Genomic DNA, 18,072 nt, shown 5'->3' on the forward strand with positions numbered 1-18,072 from the left:
CAATGAACATTATATGCCAGTTCTGACATACTATTACAGAAAGACCCATAAACCTAACCAGTCTTCTGGCAAATTTCTCACGTAGAATAATCATTTCCTGAAGATTTATCTTCTGATTACTTGTATACCTTATAAATCATACTGAATAATTAAAATTGGTTTACCTCCGAAGTGACAAGGAGAAGTAGCTGTATAAGTATTTGCTTTAAATTATATTCCTGCAAACCAGATTTCACTGTATTTTTTTCTGTACAGAGAAAGGAAATAAATAAACTAATAAAAAACAAACCAAAAACTGAAATGTCACTGAGATAGATAAATCATAAAAGATTTAAAATACCAGCAGATTCCTGAGCAATAGCAAAAAAAAAGTAGTATTAGAAGGTATTTCTTTAGAAGCAGAGGACAACCAAGAGCTAATATTCAACAGTGTTACCTTAGGGTACAAATTTTAGCTACATTTTAGTAGGAAAGCAAGCTGTAAAAAATAGATTAAAACATCCTATTCTAACACCTACAAAATTCGGCTCGAAGAAGCTAATTATTTAAAGCCTTGCTTCAGGAACTGAAGACGAAATAAGCCCATGGTCCTACAACGCCCTCCATTCCCTCATGCCCAAACACTGCTCTGAGGTTCCAGTCAGGCACAGTAACCTTGGCATAGAGCAATTGCTGTCTACAAGTCAATGTATGTAATTTCTTTTTCAGCCAAAAATTATTCTTCTAATTTTTTTCTTCTTAAACTCTCTGTTCTCAGAGTGTTACCATGTCCCCAGTGGGTCTTAATTGCCATTGGGGCTCAAGGAGATTCTGAGCATCCCCTAACACCTCAATAAAGTAGGGGTTTTCAGACTTTCAATGGAGCAAGGATGGAAGTATGACCAAAAAAATCATGATTCGAGCATTCCCAGTGTCACAATTTGAGGGGAGTGATGACTGTGAATGTCACAAAACCCAACTGTTTTTTAATAGTATGCATACAGAATTAACAATTGTATAAGGAACACTAAAATGCGTGAGATATTCGAAAAAAGTTTTCATATACCCTGTGCCCAAAACTGAACAATGAAAAAAATAATAATGAAAATGAAGTAAATAAACTGTATTTATTAACTACTGGAATATAAAAACAACATGTGTTTTTATAACCTGGCATTAATGCTTGAAAACAGAAAGTGTAAGCAATGAAAATACACCAAGAACAATAAAAAATAAAAGAATGGAAAAAAAAATTAACCCTGCTTTTCCTTTTAATAACTGAAGTAAGGTTTTTAATATGGGTGAAGCATTCCCTCCACAAATTTATGAGCCAAATATCCAAGGAAACTATGTAAGGCAAAGAAAACAAATCCTTAATAACTTATTTTTTCTTTAACATGCAGCAATAATCTGTTAAATGTAAAACTAGTATTTCGACATCAAATGTAGTATCACCAGTAATATGCTATATGCCTATAGTGTTTCTTTCTCAGTGACCTGAAGTATCTTGGTTTAGTTGTTGGCTCTCTGTTTCTGCTTCCTTCATACAGCATGTTTGGTTATCATACCGAATATACAGGGCAGAAAATCATAGAATCACAGAATGGTTCGGGTCGGAAGAGACTTAAAGATCATCTAGTTCCAACCCCCCTGCCATGGGCAGGGACACCTCCCACTGGATCAGGTTGCTCAGAGCCCTGTCCAGTCTGACTTTAAAAACTTCCAGGTATGGGGCTTCCACCACCTCTCTGGGCAACCTGTTCCAGTGTCTCACCACCCTCGTGGTGACAAACTTCTTCCCAATGTCCAGTTTGAATCATCCCATCTCTAGTTTTAATACATTCCCTCTGGTCCTACCATTACCTGACATCCTAAAAAGTCCCTCACCAGCTTTCTTGTAGGCCCCCTTAAGATAAAATACAAGTCTTAAAATACAAATCTTATGTTTCCTTTTATAAATTCTGAAATATTTCTAAAGTTTGGTCTTCCAGATTTCTGTCCCAAAGCTTTACAGGACTAGGTAGGCATTGCAAGAGGAACTTAATGAACCCTCCTTTTCTTCAGCTCAGGCCTGTTTATTTTAAGCCACAGCCTCTGACCTGCTTGCTTTGCAATGTGTGGAAGTTGCAATCATCAAAGCCATTTCAGCAATACCTGCATGAGTTTCCAGACCTAATTTCTTCATGTGGAGGAAATGGTATGTTTTCTCTTAGTAAATGCATTTTTAGTACTACTATTAGTTTTATTTGCGCAATGATTAGGGATGGCACCCTATCTTCCTAATCAAAGAGAGGATGTTTCTTTTCAGTCCCTGTGCTTACCAGTAATGGGCAAAAGTGTGGCAGTCAAATACCCAGAATTAGAGGCTATGGCCATCACTAATGTGAATGGCTTTTAGAGAAACCTTCAACAGAGAAGGGTGGTTTTTATCTTGTAAACACCTGTGAGTAATTCCATGCTCCTTGGTGACCATGATTCGGTACTGCTCTTCCTCTTCGTGCTGTGGTCCCACTGGTGTCGGTGATGCGTGAGTGGAAATGCTGCTCACTGAGGATTTCCCAGGCACAGCTGTGTAACAAACTTGCACAGACCTTTCACAGACCTGAAGGACTGTACAAAGACAGAGTTCATGTGGCTCCATGGCATTTAAGTCGATATAAGTGGAAGGAGATCCAGTTCCAAGAGTTTTTGTTGTTTACATGGTGGTTTTTACATTAAGATATGCTTCTCCACCTATTCTTAAAAGTAAGAAAGAGAAGCATCCCCTTTTTTCCTACATAGCAGAGTTGAATAAGAAAAATGCGTACCGTTTTGCATGTATCATGTAGGTCTCATTTTGTCTGCGATATCTTATTCTTGCTGAGCACCAGAAGCTAAAATGCAATGAAACTGTTAATAAAAAGTGAGGAAGAAGGAAAGGGCAATGTGAGTGCCTCTGAAGAAACTCCAGGCTTGTTCCTGCCTTGTTTCTACTGTGCCTTGATGAGGCAGCATCTGGAGTACTGTGTCCAGTTCTGGGCTCCCCAGCTCAAGAAGGACAGGGAACAGCTGGAGAGGGTACAGCAAAGGGCTACCAAGATGATTAGGGGGCTGGAACACCTCTCTTATGAAGAAAGGCTGAAGGATTTGGGTCTCTTCAGTCTGGAAAAAAGATGGCTGAGGGGGGACCTTATCAACACTTACAAATACTTAAAAGGGTGGGTGTCAGGAGGACGGGGCCAGGCTCTTTTCAGTGGTGCCCGGCAATAGGACAAGAGGTAATGGGCACAAACTTGAGCATAGGAAGTTCCACCTAAACAGGAGGAGGGTTTTTACTTTGAGGGTGGCAGAGCACTGGAACAGGCTGCCCAGAGAGGTGGTGGAGTCTCCGTCTCTGGAGACATTCGAAACCCGCCTGGACGTGTTCCTGTGCAACCTGCTCTAGGTGACCCTGCTCTGGCAGGGGGGTTGGACTAGATGATCTCCAGAGGTCCCTTCCAACCCTACCATTCTGTGATTCTGTGATTCTGTGATTCCTCTTAGGCACACAACGCTGGTGCTTCTTCAGGCCAAGAGCTGAGGTCAAGGTGGATTTTACTTGTTAAAGATGCTGCCTTGGCAAGGAGGAGGGATGAGCCGCTACTAATAGTGAGCAGAAAGGAGCTCTGGGCAGCCAGGCAGCATAGCAGGCAGCAGGCTTCCCTACCAAGCTGGGGCAGAGCCAGACCTACAAGGAGGTCAAGCTAAGCTATGGCTTTTTGCTGTTTAGGTCACTTCTTTGGATGCTCCTTTGGCAAATAAATATGACTTTGTTTTGGAGAAGCTGTTTTCTGAGTCACTTTAATTAACTGCTGTCACAACAGAGATAAAGGGTGTGTATGTGCCAAATCCAGTTAGGCCTGTTGAGTTAACTCTGCCAGTAAACAAGCAAGTGGAAGCCTTGAGATGTAATCTGAAAGTGGGAGAATACATGATTCCCCCGAGAGGGACAAGGTAGCCAGACTCATCTGTCTCCCAAAGGGTGCATTAACAGGAGACAAAAATAGGTCACCTTTCTGGATGACCACAACTGCGCCAGGGAAAGAGGAGAGACGTCTTGCTGTATTCCTTTAGGCAGGAAAATAAAAAAATGTTTCCTACTCCTATGCCTTCTCCTACCAGCTAGAAGAGGAAGGCATGAAGAGGTGTTTCTATTCATCTGTCACTTGGTTATTATAGTGACAATCCATTGTGATTACATCATGGATTATTGTCCTAGAAAAGAAGCTTTTGCAGGTGTCAGCAACACAGGGAGCGTGAAGAGGAATCAGTATGGTACGAACCAACACACTACGCAATGGGCAGGGTCAGGTGGCACAAGAAGGCAGGAAGCCTCTGGCTGGCTCCACTCTTAGCACCTTTTAGGATTTGCTGGGTTTGCCTTGAAATTAAAAAAAAAAAAAAAAAAGTCTTGCAAAGATGATGTCAAGACTAACTACTATAGAAAGCTGATCACAGTTGTATCTACAACCACAGAGAGAAGGCATGTTATTTCTTTCTTCATCTTATCCTGGTACCTTCCTCTGTCCCATTAGTGACACATATTTGGGTTTTCCTGGGACCTGAGAACTCTGTACAGGATGGTTGGACCATTTGAAGTATATGCAGATTATTTCTTCCAAGCCGTGGTACAAGAAGTGACAAAACCTTTGCCACATCCATGGAGATCAGTGACATGTATGAATGCTTGACATCTCTCCGAAGGAGGCTGATGCCCTCGCTTCAACATTTTCATTCACAGAATGGAGGCTCATGGTTTTCAGCCAGCTCTGTGCCTCCTAAATTCTGTGAGGGTCTCATTGCTCAATCCCATGGCAAAGTTAGTCCCCTCACCTGGGACAGAAACTGCACGAAGCTTTTCAGCTGTGTAAGCAAAATCGAATTTTGCAACCCCAGGTGGGAGGGACCAAAGGGGTGGGGAAAGACACAGAACACATAGGGAAACTAGAGAGAAACTAGAAAAAAGAAACTAGAGGAGAACCTCAGAAAGACAGGATTGCTGCTCCTGCTGTGACAGAAAGTCTGGAGGGGCTGGAGTGGGGTTAAACCTTCTGGCATTATTGCTTCCCTGGACCCCCTGATGTTTTGCCTGGACAGTGGCAGTGCCAGCCCGGCTTTCAGGGCTCTGTGCCAGGCACGGTACCCCAGCACTCTGCAAATGCAGCTGCCTCATTTGCCTTTACCTCAAACCAGTCTGATCCCCTTTTGCCCCAGCACCTGCCAGCATGCTCCTTGCTACTGACTTCTCTTTTTTTTAAGGAAAATGTGATTCTCCCATAATAACTAGATTTTAGAAGCTGGGGGTTTTAGAAGAAGCTGATAGCATGACATTTACAACAAAGCCTAGTGGGTTGGCAATTTCACTTAAACCATAGGCTTAATCCTAAACAGATTCCTAGTGGGCCCAACAAGAGATTTTCTTTGATACAGCTTTTGGGAAGGGTTAAAACTTTTTGTTTGCAAAATGACATTAATTATAAATGTTAATTAGTGCTGCTAATTGTCACTGAACTGCCATATGTAACTATATCCAAACATCAGTCTCTAATTGTCCAACCCCATGCTTCTGCAAATTTGTGTTGTTTTGCTAATTGAGCTTTGTCTTTATTTGGCTGAAACTTGTTGTGACTGGAACTGTTACTCTGTGGTTGTACGGAAGCCAAAATATGGAGGCTTGATTCCAGCTGGGAACTATAATTGATATTATTATCTACAATGCAAATAATTATAACTCAGTGTACTTCCTCTTCAGTAGGTTTTTCTTGGCAGGACGATTTGACCCTTACTGTTGAATTATTAATTTTCTCCCCGCTTAAAATATATGGGCCATTTCTCTCTTCCACTAACACAGCAGTCTACTCAAGAGCTTGGCCAAATAAGGCCCAGTTCGTGTACCTTTTGAATCTGTATAAAGCTCCTCTGCTCTTCATCGGGACCTGTATAATATCAAAAAAATGCCTCTCTGTCGAATTTTGTAAATAGATAGCAAACAAGGTATTAACAAATCAGTTAATTATATGAAGATTGCAAATTGGGTATAATTTGCCAGTGAGCCTACTGTAATCTGGATGCAAACAAACTGTAAGCGAAGTACAAACAAGTAATAAACCTACTTGCTAGGTCTAAACAAACTTGAGGTGAACAGACTACAAATTAGGCAAAAAAGAGAAACACACAGTGGTTACAGGCTGAGTACCAGCAGTAAGACGACAAGCTCGCCTACGCGTTCGCCAGAGCACTTGCCTCAGCAGTTCTCCAACACCACCGGCAGAGTTCAGAAACTGGGTTGCAGACTGCTCCTTCAGGGAGAGTTTCATCCTTCCCGGTACAGAGAGACAGCATTGCTGCTTTTGTAGAGAGACAGGCCCTCAGTCTTTGGGAAGGGAAATGTTCTCAAGAAAAATGGCAATTGACAGTGCTACAAAACTTTATTCTCTAAGCAACACTGGCTTCATCAGAACCAATAAAATTTGCTGAAAACCAGGTTTTCTATTAACTGATATTATCTTCTCAGATAGTGTCATTGGGTAGTAGCTGGTCTCTCCACAGGGGAGGAGGTGACCTCCATACAGTGTTGCAAATGCCTGTAAAATGGACCTTCTGCTTCCAGGGGGTGAGTTTTATCCGTAGGAATCTGTCTGAATGCATTACTGAAGGGCATTTGCCTGCAATTTTATTTCCAGTGAAATAGAGATTAATTTCTACATGTGAACAGGTTTCCCAGAGAGGTGGTAGATGCTCCATCCCTGGAAACATTCAAGATCAGGTTGGACAGGGCTCTGAACAACCTGATCTAGTTGAAGAAGTCCCTGCTTATTGCAGGAGAGGTTGGACTAGAGGACCCTTAAAGGTCCCTTCCAACCCAAACTATTCTATGATTCTATGCTCTTAGATTGCCTATAGAAAGACTGGAGAGAAGGAGAAGGAGGGCTCCTGTTCCACTACATGAGGAATATTTTGCTGGCTCTTTTTGTTTCCAGTTGTTAAATCATATAGCTAAACTACATTTAGATTATAGTACATACTGTATTACATTACATGACATTACATTACATTGATATATTAAGAGCTGAAATGCATATCTAAGTCTTTACAGGGAAGCCACCACTCTTTCAGCCACAGGGATATTACACGGTTGAAAATTAATTGGGCTGCCACACCAATGAAAGTAGGAAACACTCAGGGGATCGTGTCCTGCAGTCCTGCAGCTGAGAGAGCGTGTGGAGAGCAGGTCAGTGGATTTCCCTACCACCAGCCCACAGCAGAAACCGAGGGGAAATTTGGCGGAGTATCCTTAGTCCTCTCCTGACTGCAAGCCCCTCATATTACAGAGAGCCTGGTCCCAATTCTCCTGTCTCACAGACTCTGTCTCCAGCTTCTCATGTCCCAGAGTGCCCAAGAGATCAAATATTCCCATTGCTCTTTCTTCAGAACCTCTGAGTATTCCCCAAGCTGAATATCCAGCCTCCCACAACTTTTTGTCAATATTCCTCCCATACACAACCTCACCATCCCCAAAACTCTCTGCTCCTCTTAACTCCCTTCTCCAACCCACCAAGCCCTATGCTCACTGTGGTCCCCATACATCCTATTTCAGGCCCCCATTCTCCTTGCTGCCCTAATGCCCTAAAACTTTTCAGCTCCCCAACTCCTGCTTCAGTTCTGTTTTTTCTCTGACCTGCTGTCCTTGAATTGCCTCAAAGCACCTCCCAACCACAATTCCTTCTCCCCCTACAACCTGGGGCATTCCTATTTCTCTTAATCCCTAGGTCCTTCTGTCCTGTTTTAAGGCTCCCAGTTGGAGCATCTACATCTGGTGTTCATCTTCAACCTGTTGTATTACCCCTAGCCATCGACACTTGCCTCCTACCTCCTGTCTATCTGAGAACAGCCTGGTACTCCCTAACTTGCTACATCTGGGTCAGGCTGGTAACAAACAATAAATAAATAGCAGGTGGGGACTCAAATATTAACTATTTACCCTAATGGGACATAAAGGATAGAAAATAAGGATCTGTCTGAGAAAAAATGGTTATATGGTAGCCACAAGAACACGGGAATAGTGGCTCACTTCATCACATATAGCCTGCATATTGAAGCAAAGTAGGGCCCCCTGAGGTATATGCTTCAGGAAAAGAAAACAGTTGAGGAAAATAGCTTCTGGTTATATACTGGTATGTGCTAGCTTCTAGTATGCTGACAAGTCAGAAGCTACGCTCAGCTTTCTTTGGGCAATACCAGCTCTGAAAGGAGCAGTGTCCAGGCAAGGGACACTTCTGCATTTCTTTTCTTGTTACACTAAGACATCCTTGCCCTTGAAAGCGTTCTCCTGTGATGGTCAACAGAAAACAAATGCAAGGCAAGAAAGGGAAAAGCTCTAGGGACTTTCCTCCCTCTGCCTTTCCATTCATTAGAGCCCTTTTGCTTTCACAGGAGAGCCCAAAGAAGTAATGCTCAGGTTACCCTTTTGTGGCTGACCTGGAGGCTTCCATTTGCATGTTTCCCTCTTTTCTTGGCCAAAACAGTTTTCCTCATTCTTTTTTCTACACTAACTGACCTGCTCTGCCAAGTGCTGGATGCTTGTGGGCAATGAACGTTGAGGTCCATGACAACAGCACACCCAGAATGTCTTCCTGAGAGCTTTGGTAAGACAAAGACGTTGCTGACATTATTGAGCTGGTGGTAAACATCACCTATGCATACTGCAAATTTCTCATCAAGCTAGAGCTTTTACACTCATAACTACAAAGAAAGAGAGGCAATTAGCTTTGCAGAGTGCTTTTAGTACCACATGCTATGCCAAACATATGCACACCCAGTTAGGTTTTAAGTCTTATTGGATCATTAAGCTCAGCTATTACAGCATCTAATGCCACTGGTTATGCAACTGAAAGGAATTGTTATTGTTGTTAGAATATTTCTCCTGCAAAGACACCAGCTGGATCTCTTCCTCTGCAGCAATGTGAGTGCTGATCAGGCCTGCAGCAGGGGCAGAAAGCAATAGGCAAGCATTTCGGCAGTTCGCAGGCAAGACCAAGGTTCAGAAGGTCTTCATGGGAAGCATCAAGAAAGTGAATAAATGCACATCCTCAATTTCCACATCTAAATTCTGTCACATCAAATCCCTTAGCTCTCCCACGGATCCACCATCATTGCTGTCAATGTTTAGTTAATTAATCTTTTAAAATTAATCTTTTGAAATTAATCATTTAAATGATTAACGAGGTGATGATGCTACTGAAAAAAGCCAAGGCACCTGAAACTGGCAGAACATTTTAAAGCAGATTTTTAAACTTTACTAGAGCCTATTGGACAGGAAGAAACAGTACAAAGACAAAGCAATTTAGAGAAACCCAACACATATATCCACTGGGAATGTTACACTCCATCTCAGTCTCGTCTCATCTTACTCTTGAATAAACGTTTTGAGAACGGGGAAAAGGCATTAAAGGTTTAGGAGCGGTTTGAGACACCACAACACTAACAGACTGTTCAGGGACTGAACTCTCTTGAATACAAGTGCCACGCTTCCCTCATAATAATCTCACTCAATCTGTGTTTGAGCACCATTAGACCATGACGATTTCATATCCTTCATGCCCACAGCAATCTGCATTAACAACCTAAGAACACATTTCATCCTAGTTGTACATAGGCACTAAATAAAAATGCACAAGGGAAGCACTTCAAGCAAATTGAAAAATAGTTTGGGGTGAGGACAACCTAACCTCCAGGAATGAGAAGCACTTTCTTTTACAAGGGTTTTAGCTGGAAAGGCAGAAGCAGAGAGCGTTCTTCCTCTAGTAATCATTTCAGCTCTAGTCTTTCAACCTTGACCACAGAAGAAAGGGCAATGAGGGAAAAATCAAGCCAATATGTTTCTCTGTTGGTAAATTACTTACTCATTAATGTTATAGTGAGATTGTTTACAAAGCTCCAGCACTACAGATTAGAGTTTTTAAAAAACAGGTTTCATTTTCTAAAAGAAGCACAGTTTTGTGGCATTTGGCCAACATTTTCAAGGTGAGGTGCTTGATGGTAAGCACTGACTACCAGGGGCCTGGTCTTCAGAGTTGCTGATTGTCACACAAATCTCACTTATGTCTGTAGTGTGCTGTGCCTCTTACCATTCCTGGAAATCAAACTGCTTCTCTGTATACGTCACCATTGAATGTGGGTCTCTGACCCAAGGCACATAAGTCTGAAGGATTTTTTCTCACGATTTCATGCCTGAAAAATCCAAGGATGGGAACAAGGTGTACCTTTCTCCTCCATGGGTATGTTTATTCACTGTCCTTACTAGTTTGCTTATTGAAAATGGACCTGCAGTTCTGCAGTTAGTGAAATGTAAAGAAGGTGCCACAAACCTACCAAGGACTCCAGCCATCCAAAACACATGCCACGTGACTGCTTGAATATTCAGAGCTGCTTTACAAAAGCCAAGAGTAATACAATGTAATTAACAATGGAATGTAATTAACAATGGAAGATACTAGCTGCGAGACTCAGACTTTGAGAGTCGCTGGCCCCCAGAGCTCCTGTACTCCATAAGCCATTTAAATGAGCACAGAAACATTTCCTTTACAGCCACTGCACACAGAAGAACTCCAGGTGTCCAGTGTATACAGGCAACAACTGTGAACTCCTGTATCCGTAGTATCATCTCTGTTTTAGAATACATTTGTGCAACTGCTCACAAAGTCTTCATTTAGTTCAAAGGTTTCCCGTTATGACTGAATTCTGTTTTTCTTGAGTATTCATAGTGTGTATTTATGATAACATATATCTCTTTCCATGTCTTTTCAGCCCCTTGACCTATTGCATTTTGTTCACCATGATACCAATAAGCAACACTACCTCAGGTTGATTTGGTCCTCCCTTTCATACACTCTTCACAGCCTATCCTACTGTCATGGTTTGGGCCAGACTGGCCACTGAGATGAACAAGAGTGGCTCAAGGGAGCCAGTGTCTCCCAGGGAGCACAGCCAGGCCATGCAGACGAGTGGGTTTAGGGGAATCACTCTGCACGAACTCTTAAATTGACTGCAGCTAGTAGTTTCATACTGAAATAATGATTAACACGTGGCTTCTTGTCTCCCAAAACAAGCACAACAATGCCTGCAGGCAATATGGTCTACTAGCACTCACTTTCACTCTGTTCTCATACAGAAAAGCGGGGCTTGGATGCTCGGAAACATCTGTTGCGAAATACTCTTGGGACTTCATGCCACAGAAGATGTCACTAAGTTAATATGACAGAGACTTAGAAAACATACATAAAGTATATTTCTTAGTCAAGTAAATATTTCCTTAACTAAGCAGTTAATAAATAAGTTCTTCATGAGACAGCTGTCCCATAGAGATTTTTCCCCCCTTGGGATTCCAATCTTTTTCAACACTGAATAGAGGGGAAGGCAAGGGACTGGACTATCTCAGTTGGAAGGGACCTACAATGATCATCTAGTCCAACTGAGATGATATTAAGGCTTCTATAACTGGTTACAACTTGTGTGGAGCATTGTGTCTTATTTATGTGCATGTGATTTTTTTGTAAAGAAACAGATCCAGTTGAGGAAAGTTCAGGGCTGTCACAGTGGCATAAGAGACTAGCTCAAAATTAATAAACACTTTGAAAAGATACAATGATGCAAGTACAAAGCGCTCTGTAAACATCTTTTAATCCTCAGATGTTCCTGTGCCAGTTTTCCCTCCCCACTTTATAAACTAGGCTGTCCAAGGCCACACAACAAGTCAATAGCTGAGCCAAGATAGACTTCTAATGCTTGAATTCCAGTTCTTAAGCCCCAATGTTTCTCTCCTTTTTTATACTTCACCTCTCTTTCCACACTGTGACTACTACTCAAATCCCTCCTTTTGACATCTACACCTTGTAAGTCCAGTCCTGGGCTGCCAAGGAACTTTGCAGAACCCAGAGCTTTACAGTTTTGCAGTCTCCATAGTTCAAAATAACTTTGATCCCAGCAGACATCAGACCTTAGCTTCTATTCCCATATCCCGTACTGGCATCTGAATTCATACAAATTCTATACCCTTAGCAACAATTTTATTTTGTCTGTAGATTTGCTGGGAGACAAGCAATGGTAGGAAGAAACAGACTCCCAAGAACACAAGCAAGCAGTAAAACTAATAAAACTGCCAGAGGGGCAACTACAGAATTTCCTAGGTTGGAGAGATGTCTAGGTTTGCATTCATGCTGTTATCTTCAAAGACAAAGTGACTTGACTGTGTTCCTTCATCATAGCAACAGCTTCCTTCCCTCCCAGCCCATCAATGGCATCTCCCATCCTCCCTGTCTGTAAAAGACATCCCTGCCTCTAGCGTTCTGCTGGTGAAGAATTCTGTTTTCCTGACTGATGGCCAGCCAAGACTGCTCAGATACAAGTGAGGGTGATTCAAGCTTTTGGATAAACAGTCTTAAGTTCCTGCATACCTGAAACTGAGCCAGATTCCTGCAGTAGCATTGCTCGCTAGAGCTAGCTACCATCTCTAGATACCAAACAGCATTTGAAAGAAGCTCTCTTGAAAGAACGTCAGTGTTGAGATACACCATTAGCCCGAATAGTGGTGAGAAATCTCCAGCTTTGAGTCTTTGGTAACAGATAATAAGGCTGCACAATTCTTGTCTGTATTTATAATATAGATTTTTGTCTAATATACTTTCTCCTACTTCATGTATCAATAGCACACATTTTGAAAAATGAAAAGCATTAACATGCTGCCTGTTGATGAAGTACCTGGTTGTTTTCCTAAATCATCTGTCTAGTTTCTGTTTAGCCTGTATATCAAAGACTCCTTTAATACTAACCACAGAAGCACAGTAATAAAGAGGATGATTGCTTTTGTTACCTTTGGAGGGGATCACAAGCTCTATCAGCTCCCTAGCGTATTTGCTACATTTCCTTCCTCCACCGTTCTTTTCCCTTTTTTCCTCAAAGTCTCTATCTAAAGTACCCTTACTGCACATCTCAGATAGCCAAGGGGAAATGTGTTTGCACTCCTTGTATGGTCCCAAGCTAGAAAAAACTTTTCAACATGTGCCTATCCCATAGGCATGCACAGGACATATTTTCTAGAGAAAACTCTTTTACAGGGCAGAGAGCCCACTGTGCTTGGTGTGATCATTGTTGCACGAACACAACACAAGCAAACCGTGCAGAACCTGGGAACACGGCATGGCAAATGCAGGAGGCTGGAAGCGGGCATTCAGCCATTCAGCCTGTCCAAAGCCTTCTGAAAGATGTGCAATGCAAAGCAAGGCCAAGTACGCTGACAGGAGCTTCTTAGATGGTGTTTGCATCAGACAATTAGGGATTTCGGTTTATGTTTCAAAACAGGCTGTTCAGAGCCGGGAGTTTCAAAGGCCATCAGGGCTGGCTGTCCAAATTCAGTAAAATGAAGACTCAGTGTTATCATCAGTGGTGTAGGATCTTCTCCCATTCTCCTGAAGATTTTGTAACTTTGCTTTAAAAATTTGCCACCTTTGTGGCACTCTACTGCAGTAGTTGACTGAGTGGGGTATGAGAATGGTGTCTATGAGTCTGCTTAAATCACAACAGATTGCAAGATTTTTCAAAAATACTTTATGCTTCTTTTCACCTTGTTTACATTTGTCCAAGTAAAGTACTTGAAGATTAGTAACTGCAGAATACATTTATCTGAGGGGGGAGAGTGAGGTTTTCAAAGATACTGTGGCGATCCTCCCTACAGGCGCACAAACCAGACTTACACGTGTATATCTATCTCATATGGAAAACTTATGCACTTATATCACTGCTGTAGCTTTATCAGCTCCTGGTGCTAAAGCAAAAGCAAGTCTTTTGGACAGCATGAGATCTACTTTTTTTTAAAAAAAACAAGTAGTATATTTATTCTCAAATTACATTGTTTATTATGTATAGGAGATAATTTATTTCAAATGAAATCTTCTTCAAGGGTAGCATGAGAGGGGAGTCACTTCCAGTGTTAATGCTGAAGAAGCACTGGCAACCACAAGCCTATTTAATAAAAAATGGAAACTTCACACAGTTTGAGATACCTTCTTCTCTTTTGCTGTTGAATGATCGACACAAACAAGGAAGTGACTCACTATCAACTGAAACTAAACAAGCTGTTCAGAGCTGGGAGTTTCAAAGACCATCAGGGCTGGCTGTCCAAAGGCAGTAAAATTCATACATGTATTGTCAGGCTTCATGTATTTCTTTATTCTTTATTCAGCTATGAGAAGTGTTTAGCTATAAGTTATTCAGGAAATGTTGTTTCCTGACAAAGAAATTGGCCTTTTGTGTTCATAATGTCCTAACAATCCTAAGAGATACCACCTGTATGCAGAAGAAGGAATTGAGACCCATTGCTGAAAATTTCAGTTGTCGCTATCAATCTACTGAAGATTGCTCAAAATTATAGTTTTGAAGGTGAAAGAAAATGTCATGAAATCCCAGCAGTCTTGATGCCTGGGCTGTGCATAAGTACAATGATTCAAAAAGATCATATCCAAACCTTTTAGAACACAGAAATGTTAAACATTTTCTCAGGTGACTGTAAGGACTTAAAAAAATGTCATCAGCGAATCTTCAGCATCCCTTGTAGCTGGTATGTCTTAGGGTGTGTCAAAATAATTCGAACTCTTCTTAAAATAATACAGGACATAACATCCAAATTTTATTTCAACTTTAACATAGCCTTTTAGTGCACTTGCTAAAAGGCCAGGTTTGCATTGAAGTCAGCAGAAATGCAAGATGTCATGAGCATATTCAGCAGTGCAGCATGGGCACCTGGGCTGTGTGAAAGGCACTGGTAGCCAAAACAAGAGTAAGAGACAGGGTTGGCAAAGGATCACAATTATTCAGGTGTCCAGGGCCCTGTCTGTCCTAGAGAAACTATGTCAGTGTTCTACCAGCCCATCTGAAGGCCACCTTGGGCCCATGCATGAAAGAGCTTCCATCAGTTGTTGGGGTAGCAGGATTCACTGCTATTCACCATGGGATTTTAAAGGGGTAGAAAGTGATTAACACCAGAAAGTGATAAATCTTAGCATAAGTATACTCAGACACTGGCCGGATGCAGCCATCTGCATACAGGTTGGCAGCAGCTGCTCCCACAGCCTCGTCTGTCAGAGCATGCAGAGGAGCTTCTGCAAATCAGGAGCGTACACTGAAGCACTTCTTTCCTTTGCTATTTCTCCACAGGGAGAAAGAAATGTAATGGATCTTGGAAGGGAAGGAGGGACCCCAAATATGTCACACTTTCAGTACTCAGTCTGCATGAACCTTTAAAAGAAGAAAAGAAAAAGCAGGGGTACTTTATAAAAGCAGCTTGAGCTGTAAAAGAAGAAAGAATGAATTTGTGATCCCACGGGTAATACCTGGAAAGACTTCTGTTGGCTCACGTCTATCTCCCAAACAACTCAGATTACTGACCATGAGTTGGTAGACTTTTTTTGTTGTTCTTCTTCTGTCAAATTTATTCTTAGAGTCACAATCCTGTGAATCGCATATATCAGGATGTAATAAAGACTCTGGATACCTCTTCAGGATCTCAGTCGTTGTCTCCTCTCTCTGAGGAAATCGCAACATCTGATTTTGGTTTCTAAGTGGATTAATTTAAATGAATCCTTGAACACAGAGTCTTGTAGCGCTGACTTCCTATCCATCCAAGTACCTCAAGAAGCTCTATGGACTTTGGTCTCAATGGTATATTTTCCCCAAGCAGTGCTCCTACATGTACCCATAATGTCTCTTCCTCTCCTTTCAGATGGAGATACTAAATTTTCTAGATTATTATGTGACAGAAAATGAAGCAGCAAATCATGATTCTGACAAGTGAGCAGGAGTACCCTTGTCTTCACATGTTCCTCTGTCCTTGTTCGTAAGAGATGTGGCTGAGCAGACACCACATGGTGAGCCCCACCAGGCACAGTGAGGAGACCGGTCTGCTCTCAAACAAGGAGGATCATCAGTTTTAAACAGCATTTACATCTGCTAATTCTCCTCTGCAAGTTTTTCTGGTCACTTGTTTGTTTGTTTTAATCAAGCTATTTTCAAAAGGCTTCTTTTACTTCCTTTGACCATCACGTTAAGCAAAGTTCTTCACATAAGCAAACTGTCTTAGAGAGACAATGTTTTTAAAATGGGTAAACTCAAATTAAGCATTTAATTCACAGTGAGACACTGAAGCAAATCATTCTGTTTTTTGAAGAGCTTGCAGGAGCTTAATCCACATGTGACAAAAGGAATTCATGGAACAGAGCTTTTTAAGCGCTCCATTTTCAGAATTTGGACTTGTATTTGTATATACAAGTTTGGGCTTGTATTATTCCTTAAATTAAAAGAAATCTGAAATGTCCTGAGATGTTATGCACTCGCTAATTTGTCCTGCTGTACCATACTACGACACTTTTCAGCAATCTTGCGGTTTTTCTCTGTTAAAAGCTATCTATAATCAGATCTAAAATACCAACATTAATCCACAAAGCTCTTTGCAGGTATTTAAAAAATACCACAAATCATTATCCTCTATTACTATGAGCACAGTTTTGCCACCCATAGTAGAAGAAGGGGGACCTTGAAAGGGCCGCAGCCTAATTCAGCAAAGCGCTTAAGCACAGCCCCAGGAGCTGCGTCAGATTTGGGGAGCACGTGCCCCGCTGTGTACCCCACCACCCGCTCAGTGACTGCAAGCCACTAAGTGAGCTACTCAGAGCCATACTCAGAAGTCACTTAAGTTTAACTCCAGCCCTTTCAGACACAGCCATCAGCAGGTATGGAAACACCTTCTCTCCTGATGAGTTTCCTGGGGTGGCAGCCACCAGCAGAGGGGAGAGCAGACAGCAAGAGGCAGCAAGCATCTGAGCAAGGAGATCAACATCCAAGCAAGATAGACTCACCAGAGTCTATCAGCAATGATGCTAACTGTTGGCATTACTGAAACAGGTCTTGTGACAAACATAAGGGTCTCAATTGCTGAACCATATCAAAATAGTGAAATAGGGGCCCTAGGGAACTAAGTGCTAAAAATCAACATAAGCAAACAATTTACTCTTTTTGGAGGAGATGAAAAGAAAACACCATGGCTTATTAATTTTAGAGATGGATCTGAACTCAAACCCCACATCACAGGAATGGATCTCAATGAGAACATGCTGTCCAGCCACACACCTGTAGGATTTAATAAATCCATACGCACAAACATCTCCGGTTGTTCCTTCCAGCTGGGATCTGCCTTTGCAGTTAAGATAGCACCTCTAACTCTCTTCTATGTTCAAGGCCAGGCTGGATGGGGCTTTGAGCAACCTGGTCTAGTGGGAGATGTCCCTGCCCATGGCAGGGGGGTTGGAACTAGATGATCTTTAAGGTCCCTTCCAACCCGAACCATTCTATGATTCTATCTGGAAATTACTTTGGATTAAAAATATTTGAAAAGTTAAAAATGCAATCAGCAGAGGGATCATAAAAAAAGCATGAGCAAAGGGAAAGGAATAAAAATAACAGTTCTCCTCTGATATGCAAGAAGATCTCCAGGAGTATTTTTCTCATTGAAGAAAGGGGAGGGAGATTAGCAGTAAAGAAGGATGATTACAGCAAATTTAGTACAGACCAGTGCCACAGCACGTTGCTGTCCTCCTCATCCTCCTCCCTCTCGCCTGACTCAACAAGGGCAGCTGCTAATCCTTCCATTTTTAGCACAATGCAAACCTTTCTCTGTTCACTAATCCATCACCACATCAGCAGCATCAGCTGATGTGTGGCCCCTTTCTCCTACAACTGCAAACCCCAGTAGTCTCTGCCAGCATGCCTGATCCTGTATACATCTCCTGCCCAAAATCCACAGTGCCATGAAAGGTTTGTGGGAGGAACAAAATACTACCCCTTGAATGGTGCCTCAGGAGAACTTAGGCAGCCTGAGTTTTAGTTTGTTTTCTTTAAAAGCCAGTTTAGTCGAATAGAGCTCAGATTTACAGGACAAAGGGGGAGAAAAAACCTTACCAACACTGTCATTAATCTCACTGTAGTGGTGGAAAGAAATTCCATTTGTATTCCTAGGGAGGGTCTTTGCTT

This window comes from Larus michahellis, chromosome 3 (genome assembly GCF_964199755.1).
Source record: "Larus michahellis chromosome 3, bLarMic1.1, whole genome shotgun sequence".
NCBI classification, from domain to species: Eukaryota; Metazoa; Chordata; class Aves; order Charadriiformes; family Laridae; genus Larus; species Larus michahellis.